The sequence below is a fragment of the Dipodomys spectabilis genome, unplaced genomic scaffold (assembly GCF_019054845.1).
Source record: "Dipodomys spectabilis isolate Male_0828 unplaced genomic scaffold, ASM1905484v1 ptg000297l, whole genome shotgun sequence".
In the NCBI taxonomy this organism is placed as follows: domain Eukaryota; kingdom Metazoa; phylum Chordata; class Mammalia; order Rodentia; family Heteromyidae; genus Dipodomys; species Dipodomys spectabilis.
The window spans coordinates 18,654,890-18,667,609 of NW_024870974.1; positions in this window are offsets into that span (position 1 = coordinate 18,654,890).

Sequence of the window (12,720 nt, forward strand, 5' to 3'; positions counted from 1 at the left end):
GCCAGCCTGGGGAAGGAGAGTCCATGAGTCTCTTACCTCCAATTAATCACAAAAAAAGCTGTAAGTGGCACTATGGCTCAAGTGGTAGCCAACCTTCAGGAAAAAGGAGCTCAGGGACAGCACCCAGGGCCAGCAAAACAAAATATAATAATAATGACGAGGAAGAGAGGAAAAAAAGTATCTGGAAGAGGAGAATAAGAAGGAGAATGAAAAGGAGGAGAAGAGAAAGAGGAAGAAAAAAGGAAAAAGGCAACCTAAAAGAAATAAAGCATATAGAGAATGTTCGAGCCGGTACGCCTAGGCAGCGTCTCCACACTGGACCACTTGTGCCCTTGTGGCCAGTGTTGAGTGCAAATGAGGTAACCAATACAGAAAATTGTATACAGATTCCTCAGAACATGAAAAATAAAGTCTACTGCAGGATCCAGCAATATCACTGCTAGATAGAATTAAATGCAGAGAATCAGAGGCAAGGCAAAGTGACGGACCAGAACCATCTACCACTCACTCCATAAATGAGAAGATCTCATGGTAATACAGGAGAGACTCGACTCTGAAGAGAGAAAAGAAAATCGAAACCTCAAAGGAGGCAGAAAAAAACAAGACAAACCCGGCAGCAGAAAAACGGGAAGGGGTTCTGAGCTGGTGTGGAGCATCCCCGATTGTGGGAAGTAAGTTGAAGACCAAAATACACAGTGAAAAAGACAGTTCCTGCCAACTCTAGTGGTGGGAAAAATCCACCCAGTTCTCAAGCCTTAATCCTTGCGGTGACAGGGGCTTGAGAGACAGCAGCGACTCAGGATGGGAGGCTAGTCTAGAGCCTTTGGCTCAGAGGATGACAGCAAGAGACCATCTTGACAGAGACCTGGAAATGAGCAATCATGGATCAAAGAATCATCTTTGATAGGACAGCTATCCATAGACTTTGAGTATGTCCGTAATAAGAGGTGGCTAAAGAATGTCCGATTGGTCCTGCTCAGAAGTTTGAACTTCAGGAAGCAATGCAGTCAGCTTCCACCCCAGAGGCAGTTGCTTTGGGCATGCCTGGAAGTCCTGCTGAGTGACTGAAGCTTGAGCTCCTTGCCCCATCACAAACAGCCACAGACGTGGCAGCCCTTTGTGGGACCATCTTAGTCACCTGCAGAAGAGAACTGCTGTTGCTCAAAACCCCCAGCAGAGGCGCTCATGGGCCACCGCTGGGACTGACGGCATGGGCGTGGCAGCTGTACCTGCACCCCTCCCCAGGCAGAAGAGAATCAAACCTGCACCTGAGCCTTGTGAGGTGTGCACTGCCCAGGGCCTGTGTGCTGACCCTTGGGTAGAACGGAGCCTTCCCACCCAGACCTAAACCATGCGATTTCCACAGCCGCTTGTACCCCACCGGGAGAGAGAGACTCACACCCAAGCAATCGAAACCTCCTAGTTTGTTTTATAGGAGTCTTTGTTGCTGTTTGGGTTTGACTCTTATTCAATTGTATGTCTGGTTTTGCATATTTGATGTAGACCATTTAATTTGTTAATTATTCCCTTTTTATTCTAGGCCTTATTCCTTCCTATTTACTTTTTTGTTCTGCTTCCTCCTCCTTTCCTTTTCTCCAAAGTCTTAAGACCTATAATTTTATAAAGCCACTAGTAAGTTTCCAAAATCTAACATAGTCTAGAAAAAAAAAAAAACCATTTCTCAGTATTATCAACTGAAGTTGGAAGAGGAACATGGTCTTTTAATAGCTCCTTATTTTAAGACTTTTTCTTGGTGGAGGGGAGGGGCACACGTCTGGAGTTTGAACTCAGGGCTTTGTGGTTGCCAGGTAGATGCTCTGCCACTTGAGTTACTTCTCTGGTCCTTTTTGCCTTTATTTTCTTTTGATGGTGGTGGTGGTGGTGGTGGTGGTGGTTTTGGGGCTTGAACTCAGGGCCTGGGCACTGTGTCTACGCTTTTTCTGCTCAAGGCTAGTGCTCTACCACTTTGAGGCACAGTGCCACTTATCGTTTTCTGTGGTTAATTGGAGATGAGTTTCACAGATTTTTCTGCTCAGGCTGGCTTAGAACTGTGATCCTCATATCTCAGCCTCCTGAGTAGCTAGGATTACAGAGGTAGCCACCAGCACACAGCTGCTTTTGTTATTTTCTGAATCGGGTCTTGCTTTTTGCCTGGGCCAGCCTGAACCACAGTCCTCCTGTTTATGTGTCCCAAAGAGCTGGAATTATTATATGCCGCCACTATGCCCAACTTCTCATTGGTTGTGATGGAATCTCATGAACTCTTTGCCTGTGTTAGCTTTGGACTGACATTTTCTCAGCATCAGCTTTTCAAGTAGCTAGGGTGACAGGCATGAGCCTCCATCCCAGCTTACATTTATATTTATTCTTTCTGTCATCTCATGTCTAGATCAAAGATGACTTATCACAGGTGTTGCTGTACATGATGTGGGTTGTTTTCCTGCCTGGTGAAATTTTAACAAGGCAAACAATATTTTGTTTTTTATTCATCCTTCAAGATGTGAAGAATTCCCAGAGAGAACTTCTTCCTGACTCATGACCTAAATGAACTTAAATAATTAAAAGAGAAACTATTTGTACAGTTTTCATGTTTTGTGTCCTTGAGAGTTGATGCTAATGCAACAGTTTCCAAGAATAAGTTTAGTCGGTGTGATAATATCTCTATTATTATTTCCTGGATAATTTAAAATTTAGAAATACCTTCTACCTTTAGTAGAATGCAATATTCATCTTCAAATCATCTAGCCAATATAGTTTATAGATTGAATTTATTACTTTGTGCAATTATTTGAAATATTCATTATTTGATAAATAAAGTTAGCAGTTTTCACAACTCTTAATTATTGTCATGTTTTAGCCTTATAGCATGTACATGTGTCCTCCAGCATACTTTATAGATTTTCAAAATTCTGTATATAAGAGGTATTTTTCACTCCAAAGTATATGTAGAATGAAAATCTGTATTTGATAATTAATAATCAACTCTGATAAGTAAATCTGACCTTGTGTGTCATTCATGCTTATCTGTGCATTCATTGTTATAGAGATGAAATGTGCTTGAAAACTTACACCACTGACCTCAGCAGACAAGAAGTTGAGGGATATCAGCTGAACTAGGCATTAGGCCCAATACAGAGGCTACCATTGAATGATAGCATGTCTCAAAAGGACACATGATCAAACATCCATTTCCTAGGCAAAGTTTGATATCATAACTGCATAAATACATATATAAATTCTTTGTCCCCAAACATTCAATTTTCAGGCATGCAAGAAAAAGTAACATGAGGATTCTCAATGGATCATGGCATAGTGGTTCTTATTGAGAATACTGATGCATTCTGGTCTGTAATCATAAAGCACTTCATGAGGGCTCTGGCCTCTGTTGCTTAAATGCACATCTGCTTCCCAATGTATCAACCCACCATCCTCACACTGCTTCTCAAGAAACCTAGACGAAGTGGGATTTCTGGTGAACTCTGAATGAAAGAATAGAAGCAAGGTTGCCCAATGCATAAAAGACCTTGGCAGGAGTGTGACAGAGGGGGTGAGATTGGTGGAGAGAGCAGCGTCTTCCTGGGGGATATATAACAATGAAATCCACCCCTCACCCTGTGTAAATAATAGAAGCCAACAAAAACAAAGGGAACTGATGTAAATGAATAAATAGCATGTCATCAGGATGCAATCAAAATAACAGGAAGGGGCAAATATTAAAATGTCCACAATAGTAGATAGTATTCTAAGGCAAAGAAATGTCCACCAGTGTTAAGTGATGTGTGATTACTAAGACAATAGATCATGCATATTGAAAATTAGTAACTTTTTATGAACCTTCAGACCTCATGTATTTTACAATTTTCCAACCCTTGAAAGTAACAGGAATAATAGTTTCTAAACTTTTTTAAGGGCCTGTAGACTCTTAAAAATTATTGATCATCCTAAAGAGCTTTTGTTCCTATTTAAACAGAATCTTAAAACATTATTTTAAAATAACACAATAAACTCCCTATGAATTAAAACAAATGGCATCTTTTAATTTTTTCAAACCAAAAAAATAAAAGTAGTAAAACATGGTTTGACATTTTGGCTGATCTCTGAAGTCTGGCTTAACAAAAAGTAGCTGGATTCCAGGGCCTGATTCTCCACGCAGTGTCCTGCCCTGCACCCATCTGCAGAGACATCATGACTCACTACGATGCAGCCGGGAAAGAGAGGGCAATGCAGATCACTCTCCTCTGATTCTACATAAAAATTTGACAAATGCCACGTTCTTAAAAGTTGGTTATCATGTGGGATTTGAAATCTCCCCTGAGCATTCCCTGATGGATTCTATTATTTATTCTCACGTGATTTGGGAACATCATGATTGCTCATTCAGGAAATAGTGGCTTAAGAAGCTAATCAGAGGGGCTGGGAAGGTGGCTCAGTGGTAGAGCGCTTGCCTTGCATGCATGAGGCCCTGGGTTCAATTCCTCAGCACCACATAAGCAGAAAAAGCCAGAAGTGGCACTGTGGCTCAAATGGTAGAGCACTAGCCTTGAGCTGAAGAGGTGAGGGACAGTGCCCAGACCCTGAGTTCAGGCCTCATAACCGAGCAAAAAAAAAAAAGCAGCAGCAGCTAAGCAGATCTTCCAGATGCTGACACATGTTTGGTTTTTTTGTTGTATTTTGTTTTAAAGAATGGCATTCTCTATTCTTTTTTTTAATTATTATTTTGGTCGGTTATGGGGCTTGAACTCTGGCTCTTTAGCTAAGGCAGGCACTGTATCACTTGAACTACAGCGCCACTTCTGGCTTTTGCTGTATATGTAGTGCTAAGGAATCGAACCCAGGCCCTCATGCATGCGAGGCAAGCACTCTACCACTGAGCCACCTTCCCAGCCCGCTGACACATGTTTATAAATCTTTTAAATCAATTTATTAAATACCCTTACCGATAAGGTTTAAGAATTGGGAAAAGCCGGGCACCAGTGGCGCTCACCTCTAATCCTAGCTACTCAGGAGGCTGAGATCTCAGGATGGTGGTTCAAAGCCAGCCAGGCAAGAAAGTATGTGAAACTCTTATCTCCAAGAAGTGATGCTGTGGCTCAAGTGGTAGAGAACTTGCCTTGAGCTGAAGAGCTGAGGGACAGCGTCCAGGCCCAGAGTTCAAGCCCCACGACCAACTTGAAAAAAAAAAACAAAAATGAGAAATGCTCAAGTTCATGATGACAGAGAGATGCTTTCCAAGATTTGAATTTGTACTTGAAAACTCACATCTTTTGACTGGCAGAAATGCTGCTGACTGACACTGGTGAAATCCCAGACTCATGCTGGGCGTTTTGGAGAGAATCATGGACAGAGGCCCTCATTCCTCAGGGAAGATGGCGTTCTCTGGGAAGGAAAGCAAGCAGTCAGCCTGTGGCTTAGTCTCCTCGTGGTGATGGTCCTGCTTTATAGAAAATCATGTGCCCCTTGGGACAGAGCACATATTGGAAAGTGGATTCAAGGGTTGGAATGTAATTAATGCTTTCTTGCTGCTACGCTGTAGAGAGGCTTCATTGGACCTGGCTCATCTGTTGTTGAAGGTGAGTGCGTGCCGTGGAGAAGTCAGAAGCTACACTCTGCAGTGACTGCCATAACTCAGACCAGTCTCCAACATGTTACCGGCTGATACATTATCCATGCAAACAAACACAATGGAAAAAGAAGAAAAGCCATGCCTTAGTACCATTATGAAGGTAATTTTGACCTCCTTAATGGCCTGGGTCACATTTTGAGGATCTCTGAGACAGTCTTATTAGGTCACTGTTTTTTGTCATAACATCCTAGGCCTTTGCTAGTTATGAGAGTATAATATTGCTATCTGCTTTCAAAGCTACTGGAGTAACACCCATGTGTTTGCGTTGTTTTGAGTTTTCTCCGATACAAATATGCTATAGATACGCTTTCAAAAATATAAAATTACACACACGATAGATTTTTTTCCACTACAATATTTTTAATACAAGCCAAAGATGGGAAATAATCTAGGTATTTATTGATAAGGTATTAATAAACAAGGGTAAGATTATGTGATGAAGTAAACAAAAAAGTGAAAAAAAGAAAGGGGGGAAGGTGAATAAGAAGAGAGAAGAAAGAGGGGAGGAATGATGCTTTTTAGAAAGTTACTTGGAAACAGCGGCAGGATACATTGTTGGGGGGGAGACAAAAACCAAAATAATGTATACAGCCTGGCTGTGGCTTGACTCTTTGTCTCTTCTCTAAAACACTGGAACTTTCATGAGTGTGAAAGTCTTAGGAAGTGAGTTCTTCAGGGGAGGATTAAATCACAGACTGCCCTGCTGAGGAGGATCAATACCTGAGAACCAGCGTCTTCACAGAGTACTGCCCCTCTTGCCTTCTGTCCTCCATCACTCAAGGACACAGCCACAAGACTCCATCTTGGAGGCAGGGACAGGTGCTCACCAATCAGAGCCTCTGGAACTGGGGAAGTACTTCCTGTCTTTTACAAATTACTTCCGGCTTAGCTATTTTGAGGGTAGCACTGTCTATGCTATGAAAGAGAAGGAGAAGTAAATGGGGGGGGGACGGGAAGAAACGTGTGGATTTTCACCAACAATGGAAGCAAAAACAAGAAAAAAGTTTATGACATAAAGGGGGCTTAAAGTAGAAAGACAGACATAAAGCTAGACTCTGATATGTATATATATATATATACATATATATATATGCTTACTTTCTCTTTAGTTTCTGAACCACAAAATTGCTTTGCCAACTTATATCAAAATAGTTGAAATAGTATGAGCATTTTTTGTGAGCTGTGCCACTTCAGTATTTCTAGAAATGTATTGTCCCATTTCCTTAATCAATGGAGAATAATTTAATATGTCAATATATGCATTTTTAAGCAAATTTAAGAACACTTGTCCATGCATTCCTAGACGGCACAGCAAATCTCCTCTCTGTGTGTTTTGCTGAAGTGTGCTATTAATGGAGAATACTCAGAATACAGACTGCGGGGGAGGAGTTTCAACTGCATGAAGCCCTGGGTTCAAGTCCCAACACCATACACACACCACAGAGAGCGGTCAGTTGCACTTTGGACTTACTTTAAGAGAGCAAACTGCTTAGATTATTTTCAAACTACCCAATGCATTTTTAATTTAACTGATCAATTTGCTTTCTCTCCCTAAAACCAATTTCACTGCTTAAATGCTGGTTAATGGATGAACGCTTGCACCATGCTCCTATATATTTTTGCGCTAAAGGAGCAACAGAAATACCTAGCTCCCACAGACTCCCCGGAATGCTTTTATTAATAGTCTTGTCTTTACCGTTTAAACTCATTTGGATTCGCTTCCAATACATGTCCATACATAAAGATGAAAAGTGTAAAACTATTTTATTAGAAATATTGATTTTAAATTTAAAACTGTTGAGAATAAATTGCTTGTTTAAGAAAAGCCAGAGGGGGAAACAGCAAACTAGGGCATTCAGAGTAAATAAGCGCTGCTAGGGCGCCATTCTCCTTACCATTTCTACCAGGAGGTAGTGTGCAATCAAGTGTAATTCGTGTCTCTGAACCTCAGGTGCGAAGTACAAAGAAATCTGTGGCAAAGGATTGTCACGGGTGATGTCTGTCAACAAGTTAAATTCACATGCATAATACCTACACATTCATTATTCCCCCTCCTCCTCCACAAAACTAGCTGGCGAAGAAACATTTTGTCAAAATAAAATGACAAAACTCAGAAGAGTTCTACAATAGGTTCTGCAGGGGAGGAGAAAAGTGAGAGAAAGCTCGATATGGAAGTCCAGAAGCCATGATCTTGTCCTGCTGACATTCTTCAGCGAATGCTGCTTAGCCCCCACACCCCCAAAAGGCGCTTTAAGGTGGAGTTCTCCGAGGAAAGGTTCAAAGGAACGCTAATGGGATGGGGGTGGGTGGATATGGAGGACACCCTCCAATAAGGAAACCAGTTCTTCCCACCAACACTTCCTCAGACCGTGAAGTCACAGCATTGGATTTTTTTCTTTTGAGACTAGGTTGCACTGTGTTGGCCTAAGCTAGTCTTTAACTTGTGATCCTCCTGCCTCAGTTTCCCCAGTAGCTGGAATTATAAGTAAACACTAGGATCCCCTAGCTTGGAATTTTTTTTTTTAATTCTACTGGAATTCTAAAAAAAAAAAAAAAAAGTGGAAATGAAAATGAAGAGACTTTCAGCAACAAGAAAACAGAAATCCTAAGAAAACTCCCTTAGCCACTGAGCGTGATTGTTCTTGCTTGTGGTGCCGGGTAGTGGGGAATTGGGACGGGGGTCTTGGTTTGCTAGGCCAGCTGTCTGCCGCGGAGCTAGCACCCTTGGCTGATGAAGGGGGCTATTGGCTCATAGACCTGGAAAGGACATGGGTGCCCTTGGTCTCAGGAATAATTGAATAGAGGAACTCGACATTCCCCTTTCTCCTTTGTTCTTCTCCCCATTTCCCTCTCCCCTCTGTGCACTCCCTTTATTCTCCCTTTCCTGTTCATTCCTGTTCCCCACCGTCACCAGCAGTGTCTCACCTCAGCCTCTTTGTATCGCCTTTCTTTTCTCTAGCTGCAGAGTTCCTTAAATTAGTAATCTTGGCGGCAGATTGCTCCAACTTATTTCACCACGGTTCAGAAACCCTAGAGGATAGAATGTTGCAAATTTCAGTACATAAAACCTCAAGAGAGATTGATGGGCTGAGTTTGGACATGTCTTCCTTAGATTCGTGGCTAAGACCTAGCAAGATAGGCTCAGGACTATTTGACTGTGCTCTGCTGTCTCTACATCAAACCCCTGGAATGAAGGAAATTCTTTAAAGGCAGGGGCGTTGGGTGGAGGGGGGGGGTAACGGGGAGGGGGGAGGGGGCGGCTAGAGCTTCAGAAAGTTGGTGGACGGCATGCCTCCAGACCCTGCCAAGCCATGGCCGCCGTATGTGCTCAGAATCCCAGCTCAGACTTTATGGGCAGCAAGTAGCGCACTGAAACATTACTGGGACTGTTACTACTGGGACCCCTGACCTAAGGGGGGAAAAAGCAAACTACGAGCACACACATACGTATGTGTATAAACCCTGTACTTGTGTGTGTGTGTGTGTGTGTGTATAGGTGTGCGATGTGTGTATAAGTATGCATACCACATACAAACATTGCTGGGAAAATAAAATACCTCCTCCCAAAAAAGATACCCCAAACTTAAAAATATTAATAGAACATGTGAGTACTGGGGCATTGGGTGACCATTTCTCCTATTTGTTAGATTCTTAAAGAGAGGTAGCAGAGTAAGAACCACACCACGCACGTGGTATTCAGGTAAGGTGTAGGTTTATTCATTGTTCTGGCTGGCACCAGACCATGTTGGCCCTCCATGTGGCTGGGGAAAAGGGTGTCTAGCACTGGGCTAGGCCTTATATAGGGTATGGGCAGGGAAAGGTGTGGCCACATCGAATCCAGAAGTGACCTCAGTGGATGCAGATGTGACCTTCCAGGTGTGCCAGTTGCCTAGGTAACGCAGGGACTGGGCGGAGACTTTGCTGCGAGGAGGGTGGCCATCCAGGAGCGGACCTTACATTCCAGCCTTTTAATAATCATGAAATAAGGCATAGATTCTCTCTGGCTACTTCCTGATGACAAGGGGATGTCGACATTAGGGGTAAAAGGCCAGAATGTGGTCCCCTCCCAGAGAAGGCAGCGAGCAGCAGCTGTCCCTTGGTGGCGTGAGTCCTTAGATGAAGTCTGGAGAAAGTCTCATGAGGCATTGAGGGACTGAAAAAAATACTAGAGAGCAAATAAATGGCAAGAGGAAGGACTTGGGGCTGAAAATGTTGGTAGAAATGTCCCTTGCTACTTCTGACATCTGGCGACTAGGTAGAGGAGAAGTCAGGTAACAAAGGCAAGAATGTAAATTTTCCTGGGCTGGGAAGGTGACTCAGTGGTACAGCGCTTGCCTTGCATGCGTGAGGCCCTGGGTTCGATTCCTCAGCATCACATAAGCAAAAAGAAAAAAGCCAGAAGTGGCACTTTAGCTCAAGTGGTAGAGCGCTAGCCTTGAGCTGAAGAGCTGAAGGATAGCGCCCAGGCCCAGAGTTCAGGCCCCAAGACCGGACCCAAAAAAAAAAAAGAATGTAAATTCCTGTCCAGGCTCTTACTTCTATTGACCTCCCAGCTCTGGCTAGTTTTGAAAGGGCAGGCACAAAGTGGCTGATGTGACCTCATCTCCTCTTACTCCTCTCCATGGTCCCTTTTTCCCCAGACTGGCTGAGTCTAGGTGCTCATTGCTGGGATGGCTTGTGCCGGTTAGTATTCATGGAGGTTTGAACTCAAGGCCTAGGCACTGTCCCTGAGCATTTCTGCTCAAGGCTAGCACTCTACCACTTTGAGTTACAGTACCACTTCCAGTATTTGTTGGTTAATTAGAAATAAGTCTCTTGAGCCATGCTTCCAACCTGGCTCTTTGCAGGTTAGTTGGGAGATGGAGTCTTAGGGATTTTTCAGCCCAGGTTGGCTTTCAACTGCAATCTTTGTCACAAAAACACTTTATTATTTCCAATTAAAGCAACAAGGAGATCAAATAGAATAAGTAGAGCTTACCTGCTCCTTATCAAGAATTGACCAACAAATATTCTACAATGACATAATTTGTGAGATGTGATGAGAATTTTAGCACAGATGTGCCCAATATTTTAGAACCACGTAGTCAGTACTAGAATAGACGTCTTTGCTAACAAAGCACATCAGATGGTTGCACCTCAGTTACCAGAGCCTGTGAAAAGAGCAACTTGTTAGCAAGACACATTAGAATAGATGCCTGGAGGAGTAGTAAGCTTGGCGGAAGGATATGGGTCAGATGGGGCCAAATGCTTAACCCACCATGTGGCAAACATGGCGAACTCAAGATGGTGAATTTCTGAAAAAGCACAAAGAAAGCCTGAACAAATAGACCAAGCCTAGATTGGCTAGCCTTTGAGAGGGAACCTAGAGGACAATGAGTAAAATACCCATTGCAATGTTAAGGTAGGCTTCAGATAAAACCTGTGCAGAGAAAGAGAAGAAGGGAGACAGAATTCAAAAGGAGATGTACATGGGGATAAGGGATAGAACAGCTACCTGCTCGGAGGGAGGGGAAAGAAGCCGGTGCCTATCCGACGCCTGCACAGGAGAGCCTGCTGGAAACTCAGCTTGTATCATTTGTCATGCCACATTTAATATCCAATTAGTCTCCTAGACAGAAAATGAATAGAGATCAAATAGGTGTGTGTGTGTGTGTGTGTGTGTGTGTGTGTGTGTGTGTGTTACACACACCCATCCTGAACTCAGATCCTGGATGGATGCTGTCCCTTGGGCTTTTGTGCTCAAGAATAGCATTCTTATGGCTCAAGCCACAGCTCCATTTCTGGATTTTTTTTTTGTAGTTCATTGTCGATAACTCTCACATTTTCCTGCCCAGGCTGTCATTCAATCATGATCCTCAGATCTCAGCCTCCTGAGTAGCAAGGATTACAGAGGTGAGCCAGCTGAGTGGTCTTTATTACACACATTCATACTGCTTTCTCTCCAACGTCTCAAGAGAAGTCAGAAGTCACCAGTAACTGATTTCGCCAGCAACCATGTCCTCAACCCTTCTGCCTCCAGCCAGCTCAGTGTGTGTTGGCTGCAGTCGCTGACAGGCCATATTTTGTCTTGTACCAGGCAATCAGCTGCTTCCTTCCTTTCCTTCCCTGGATAAAATACTGCTGGCATGTTGGATTCACTAGACACCCTCCTTCGGTTGGTATTTTGATAGCTTTTCTTTTCTTTTTCTTTTTCCTTTTTTTTCTTTTTTATAGTTCCTGAAGCTTGAACTCAAGGCCTAGGCTCTCTCCCTGAGCTCGTCCACTCAAGGTTAGCGCTCTACCACTTTGAGACATAGCACCGCTTCCAGTTTTCTGGTGGTTGATTGGAGATAAGAGTCTCAAACCCTGAATCTCAATCTTCGGATCTCAGACTCCTGAATAGCTAAGATTACAGGTGTGAGCCACCTGCACCTAGCAATAAGCATTCATATTTTGTTATTTAATAAAAAAGCTGTTGCTGTTCTTCTTGTTTTTTTTTTTAGTAAATGATGGCCATTTGAATTGTAATCTATAAGAACAAGGAATTTTTTTTAAGGGATATGGAGATCATACCCAGATTAAGAGCATCACTAGGGCAATGGTTGCCAGGTGTGAATTGACTGTGTCTACATTCATCTAGCTTAGCTCTGTGCAAATGCACAAGCCGAACGTGTTCAAAGGCCTTCCTCCTTCAGTAAGCACCACCTGGGCCCTTAGCACCCAGCTGGGCATTGCTATAGACTGAGCACAGCTCCCAGGCACTGAGATGTCTCCGGTCCCTCTGGCTCTATGTCAAATGGTGCATGCTCCTAGGTCTGCTGAGTATTTCTGCAAAGCCTTGCTCTATCTCTGCATTATAATCCTAAAAGCTTAGGAAGCCGTTTCATTGTTTATGATGTAATGTCAGTTTGAGGCTGAGCTGGAGCATTTGAAGTACAATTGCAGATGGGATTGTCTATGCATCTTGGTAACAGGAAAGGGTGAATGAATTAATTAAAAGCTTAACTAATTCCCTTCACTCGACTTCCACAGTGCCTTTTCTTGTGGCCTGGATTCTAGCCAAGTCCTGCAGGGCATCTGACTGCCAACGCCAAGCCCCCAGATGCTAGGAAATGTGG